This window comes from Carex rostrata, chromosome 30 (genome assembly GCF_964058835.1).
Source record: "Carex rostrata chromosome 30, lpCarRost1.2, whole genome shotgun sequence".
NCBI classification, from domain to species: domain Eukaryota; kingdom Viridiplantae; phylum Streptophyta; class Magnoliopsida; order Poales; family Cyperaceae; genus Carex; species Carex rostrata.
The window spans coordinates 5204354-5210987 of record NC_135947.1 but is presented as its reverse complement, the minus strand read 5'-3'; the positions used below and the strand labels follow the sequence as shown (position 1 = coordinate 5210987).

Here is a 6634-nt window from a genome sequence, read left to right as displayed (position 1 = left end):
CCAAGGAAAGGTGTGAAGATGCTTATATAATCACACTTCGGATGGTAAAAATCTGGGTGTGACAACCATACCCGGACCGAATTATACCCGTATCCGACCATACCTGTGCCCGTCATGCCCGTGCCCATGTACCCGTACCCGTATACCCATTTAACCCTACCCAACCCGCTTTAAATTTGAAATTCAAAATTTTGAAAAATGTGATTAATTGTGAGCCGACGTTATTTAATAACTTTGAATGAGTAAAATGTGTTAAATATTATGTAACTGAATTACTACTGGTTATGTTCAAAAAAGTAATTTATACTTTCACATTTTATCTAATAAACTATTTGGACAAGTATTAGATTATATTTGGACAATTATTAGATTATATTAATTTCAAGTATAACTGTCAGTTTTGTTTATTTAATCACTTGAAATGAGTTCAAAATTAACCAAATATATCTACAATACATACAACATATTCTAACATGTTTCATAAAAATATATTTATACTTTAAAAATTGATCTAATAAATATTTATCCAATTTGATGATTTAATCACTTGAAATGAATCAAGAATAAGAAAAATCTTCTAATATGCATGCGACATGATAAATATTTATTACTAAGGTTTTATACAGTAAAAGTTATTTATAATATTCAATTGAGCTAATTGAATTCGGTACAAGTATTAGACTATATTTGGAGTATTAACTATCAACTTTGATGATTTAATCAGTTGAAATGAGTCAAAATTGATAAGTTTAAAATAAAAAAAATAAAAAAAATCTAAATGAGGAGGAGGAGGGTAACTTTTATTTTTTAATCTACTGCTTTAAAATAATTCATAATTATTTTTAAAGTAATTGATTTAAGAAATTTTTTATTTATATTTTATTATTTTAAAGTAATTAATTTAAGATATTTTTATTTTATTGTTTTAAAGTAATTGATTTAAGATATTTTTTATTTATATTTTATTTAACCTATTGAAAATAAATGAACATTTACAAAATATATTATCAATTTAAAATGAACGTTTAGAAAATATATTATCAATTTAAAATATAAACTAAAAATTTCGAGATATAAATAAATTATGAAACTATATAATTAGAATGAGAATTTGAAAATAAAATAAAATGACTCGTGTAAAGAAATAAATAAATACATTTGTACTTAGCCGAATAAACATACAAATTTTTGCAAAAATGATTTTTATATATAAGTTACAAATTTTATTTATTTAGGAATTATAAAGATGTGACTTGATAATTTTATATATATATGTATATATATATATATATATATATATATATATATATATATATATATATAGGAATATGCTAGCAAGCTATGCATAGCATAGAGCCCCTCCATGCAACGCCTTGGATTTCGACTTTTCAAAATCCTAACGGTTGATCCGAACCGTTCATCTTGTTCTCCATATTAATATGTGTTTGGGGACCAAATTTTATATTTTTTGGAATTTTTTTACTATTTCTTTAGATTTATTGAAAATCGCTGTTTTCAGCAAATCTGGACCATAAAAAAACAGCGATTTTCAATAAATCTAAAGAAATAGTAAAAAAAAATTCAAAAAATGTAAAATTTGGTCCCCAAATATATATTAATATGGAGAACAAGATGAACGGTTCGGATCGACCGTTAGAATTTTGAAAAGTCAAAATCCAAGGCGTTGGATGGAGGGGCTCTATGCTATGCATAACATGCTAGCATATTCCTATATATATATACTATTTAATATTGAACTATTCAGATTTCAAAAGTCGAATTATAAACACGTAATAATATTTATACGACACTATTAAAAAAAAAAACAGAAAAAAAACCGGACCGCCCGGACCACCTATCCGGACCGTCCTGCCCCTCAAGGGTATAATGGGCACGGGTATAGGACGGGCAGGGCAAGGTTTTTGAAAAAAAAACTCCGGAATGCCCGGCCCAAAATACCAGTGCCCGATCTCTACCCGTGCCCGTGCCTGGATATGCCCGGCCCGCCCTGCCCCTACCCGAGAGCAAACCACTAGTCAAATCTACATCAGACTGTTTATTTACTGATCATGTAATTAAAGTTTGCTGATATAGATCGTCATTATTTTAATCTTACAAACGTTTTGGTTCTACTTTTTAATTTTTACCTTTTTACTTTTCATTTTTCATTTTACTGTTCTACTCTATTTTCTACTCTGTTATTTCTGTTTGCTCTGTTTTAACTTTCTTTCGGCTCTTCCCTCTTGGGCCTTTTTGTAATTATTAATTTGTAATGCATGTTTCCTCTTAAAACATGAACCTTCTTATTTATCAATATAACAAACGAGGACTTAATTTGATCCACATTTTTCATAAATATATATATATAGAGAGAGAGATATATATACTTGGCACCACTGCCAAGGTTTCAAAAGAGAGAGAGAGGGGGGTTGGCTAAGATCAAAGTGGTAGTTCCTGAGCTTTGGTGCTACTAATTTGTTTTTGAATTTTTAAAGTTCAAAACGTCGATCCGAACCGCTCAAGTTGATCTCTATATTAAAATGTGCTTGGAGACCAAATTTTACATTTTTCTAATTTTTTTTTACTATTTATTAAGCCACTTTGAAAATCACTGATCCAACGGTGGCTTGACAAAACAGTAAAATCAGAAGCCACCATTGGATCAGCGATTTTCAAAGTGGCTTAATAAATAGTAAAATAATTCAGACAAATATAAAATTTGGTCTCCAATCACATTTTAATATAGAGATCAACTTGAACGGTTCAGATCGACATTTTGAACTTTAAAAATTGAAAAATGAATTGGTAGCACCAAAGCTCAGGAACTACCACTTTGATCTTAGCCAACCTCTATATATATATATATAGAGAGAGAGAGAGAGTGACTAATGTGCATTTGTATACATATGGTCCGATATGCGTACGGTTCAAATTTGAAATTTCAAAATGTCGATCTGAACCGTTCATCTTGTTCTCCATATTAATATGTGCTTGGAGACCAAATTTTACATTTTTATGAATTATTTTACTATTTATTAAGCCACTTTGAAAATTGCTGATCCAACGGTGGTTGCTGATTTTACTGTTTTGTTAAGCCACCGTTGGATCAATAATTTTCAAAGTGGCTTAATAAATAATAAACAAATTCAAAAACATGTAAATTTTGGTCTCCAAGCACATATTAATATGGAGAACAAGATTAACGGTTCGGATCGACGTTTTGGAGTTTGAAATTTCAAATTTGAACCGTATGCATATCGGACCATATGCATACAAATGCACATTAGTCACTCTCTATATATATATATTTAGATAGATAGATAGAGAGAGAGAGAGAGAGAGAGGGGGCATGTGGAGAGATGCTGGCTGAACAGATTATACAAGATTGTGGCGACGCCAGTGAAATCATGTGGTCTTTGGTGGCAAGAGGCTACATCCAAGGATGAGTGTGTATCCTCTGTGATATCTCAACTTTTGCGTGATCGACGTGTCCATTGCCTATTCGGAGGTGATGTAGGGTGTCAGTGTTATGTGTGCTTTGAGATTCGTGCAGAACGTATTTAAACGGTTGGGACTTCTCCAAGGATGCTAGCTGAACAGATTATACAAGATTGTTGCCTGTGGACACGGCATGGATGAGAGATATATACCTTGTTGTTTTTTTGGTCTTTTGTATTTTATTAATGAACTTATTTTTTTTCTAGATGGTAGTAAGCAATCCTAATATGGATGGCGGTGTTGTATTAGACGTTATTTACTTGTTCAATTTTAATTCAAACTTGGTAGTCACTACCAAGTATTTTTTTTTTTAAAAGAGAGAGAGAGAGAATGACTAAGTTCAAAACATTATTTTTTTAGTTTTCGAAACAAACAACTCAGTTTTTTTTATTTTCAAAGTTCAAACAGTCAATCGAAACCGTTAGATGTTCACTCTATATTAAAATGTGCTTGGAGACCAAATTTTATATTTTTTGTAATTTTTTTACTATTTATTAAGATGATTTAAAAATTGTTGTTTTTATTAAAATTCTGCACCATTGCAAAATAAAATAATTTTCAAACTATCTTAATAAATAGTAAAAAAATTTCAAAAAATATAAAATTCTGTCTCCAAGCACATTTTAATATATATTGAATATCTAACGGTTTGAATCGAGTGTTTGAATTTTGAAAATCGAAAAAAACAAATTGATTATTCCAAAAATAAAAAAATAAAAAATTTGAGCTTAATCATTCTCTCCTCTATATGTGTGATAGATCAGATCCGTACATAAATGGATCAGAAGAGTGAAGATGCCTTGGATAACTTCTAGAAACATTTGCACAGTTCGGTGACTCTTTAGAAGATAAGAAGCCGCCACAAACAACCTGTTACTTGGCTATATCTCACATTATAAAATACTTATAATGCCCCCATCTTCATTCCATGTTATCAAGTCCACAATCAAATCTATTTGAAACTTCAAAGACCACTTAGACAAGTAGACAACAATGAAAGACACTGTGGTGCTCTACACATGGGTCGCCTTGGGTCACCTCATGCCCATGGTGGAGTTCGCAAAGCTACTAACAAATCACGGCATGTCAATCACTGTAGTCATAATCGAACTCAAACAGAATCAGAATGGTTCAAGCTTTACTTCAAAAACCGTCTCCCGTCTCTCAGCCGCCAACCCCACAATCTCTTTCCATGTCATTCCTCCATCTACCCCCGACGCAGAAGGTTTCGATGCTGTCTTGGAGAAGTTCCATGAAGCAACTACTCCGCTATCGTACCTTCTTCGGTCGATATCCGAAACATGCTCTGTTCGTGCGCTGGTTATGGATTTCTTCTGCACATACGCACTAGATGTCGCTCGACAACTAGATATCCCGGGGTACATCTTCTACACCTCCGGTGCATACGACCTTGCGATGAATATGTATTGTCCGACTTTGGATAAAACTCTAGATAAGAACATTGGTGAAATGGGAAATGAGAAGTTGTATTTCCCGGGTCTCCCTCCGATCCCGGCCTCGCACTTGCCAGACCATATGCACAATAGGGACAACCGTACGTACAAGACCATGATGTACCACTATGAGAGGTTTGCGCAATGTGATGGTATATTGGTGAACACTTTTGAGTCAATGGAGAAGAAGGCCGTAGAAGCAATTGAAGCCGGACTATGCTTGCCGGGTCGTTACACACCTCCGGTTTACTGCATCGGCCCGCTTATAACAGGAGGCGAAAAGAAAGAAGAACAGAGGCATGAGTGTCTATTATGGCTGGATATGCAACCGAAAAATAGTGTGGTTTTTCTTTCATTTGGGAGTATGGGCTCTTTCTCGGAAGAACAACTAAAAGAAATTGCTATCGGGTTGGAGGAGAGTGGGCAGAGGTTTTTGTGGGTTGTGCGTTCCCCGTCATCAGTTGAGAAAAACCCTTTGAAAAACCTCGACCCGCAAGCTGCACCAGAGTTACATACGATTCTGCCAGAGGGTTTCTTAGACCGGACGAAAGACTGGGGCATGGTGGTCAAGCAATGGGCCCCTCAAGTGGATGTGCTAAACCACGAGTCAGTCGGTGCTTTTGTCACACACTGTGGTTGGAACTCAATTCTAGAGGCAGCCATGTCCGGTGTACCAATGATATGTTGGCCAATGTATGCCGAGCAAAAGTTAAACAAGATATTCCTGGTGGAGGAGATGAAGGTGGCAGTGGAGATGAAAGGGTACGATGAAGATATAGTGGTGGCGAAGGAGGTGGAAGATAAGGTTAAATTGGTCATGGAGTCCGAGGAAGGAAAGCTGATCAGAGAAAGAATGGAGGCCATGAGGAAGAAGGCGGTAGATGCGCTAAGAGAAGGAGGCTCATCTCGTACGGCATTGATGGGGTTTCTCGAGGCAGTGAGAAAGGATGGAGTGCCAGAATTTTAGTCGCTTGATTGATACAGTGTATCTTTTTTATATTGTTTGTGGCAATTAATGTTTTATGTATGCAACTTAAATTTTTGTCATATATATTTGCATGGATTAATGGATATATATCCACCTAGCTTGCATGTGCAACTTAATTTTCATTAGTCAATTACAACTTACAAGTAATGGTAGTTTGAATTTAATTCAGCACGAAAAGGATCTTGTGTGGTGGTTAAGATTTCAGTTCCAAATCTAATTTAAATCATTGTAATTTTCTTTCTTATTATGTGATATTTCTTTTGAGAAAATATTAATTATTTGCTAATTTAAATATTATACTCAACGATTCTGTAAAATCTCAAAATCAGCATATTAATTATGGCCGGAAGATATATATTAAGAAGTATCATGTGAATTAATATGCATGGTAGAATATGATAAAGGAATAAGGGTTGATTCATTTCTAAACAACTATTTGTATTTTGAGCCGAATATTCTGCCCACTGGTCAGTAATTAGTAACAAGCTAGTGCTTTCAAAAAGCCATCATAAATGATTGGATATGTTTCACTTTTTTCTTTTTAAAAGCAGTGGATTCAAGATCTACCGATTGCATTACAAATCAAAAAGATTAAGCTCAAATACCTAAAGAAGGTAATTAAAGCTCAGCCAAAAACTTTTTTTTTTTGGTTCTTTCAGCCAAAAACTGTCTGTTACAAAATATCAACAATACC

The 6634-nt window shown here is 33.8% G+C and overlaps 1 pseudogene across 1 annotated transcript; it reads left to right on the top strand.

Moving 5' to 3' along the window:
• The first annotated feature begins 4397 nt into the window (after positions 1-4397).
• Positions 4398-5999, top strand: LOC144546867 (anthocyanidin 5,3-O-glucosyltransferase pseudogene; annotated as a pseudogene). The gene has a single exon (XR_013508893.1). The product of XR_013508893.1 is annotated as an anthocyanidin 5,3-O-glucosyltransferase pseudogene (transcript).
• The last annotated feature ends 635 nt before the right edge of the window (positions 6000-6634 follow it).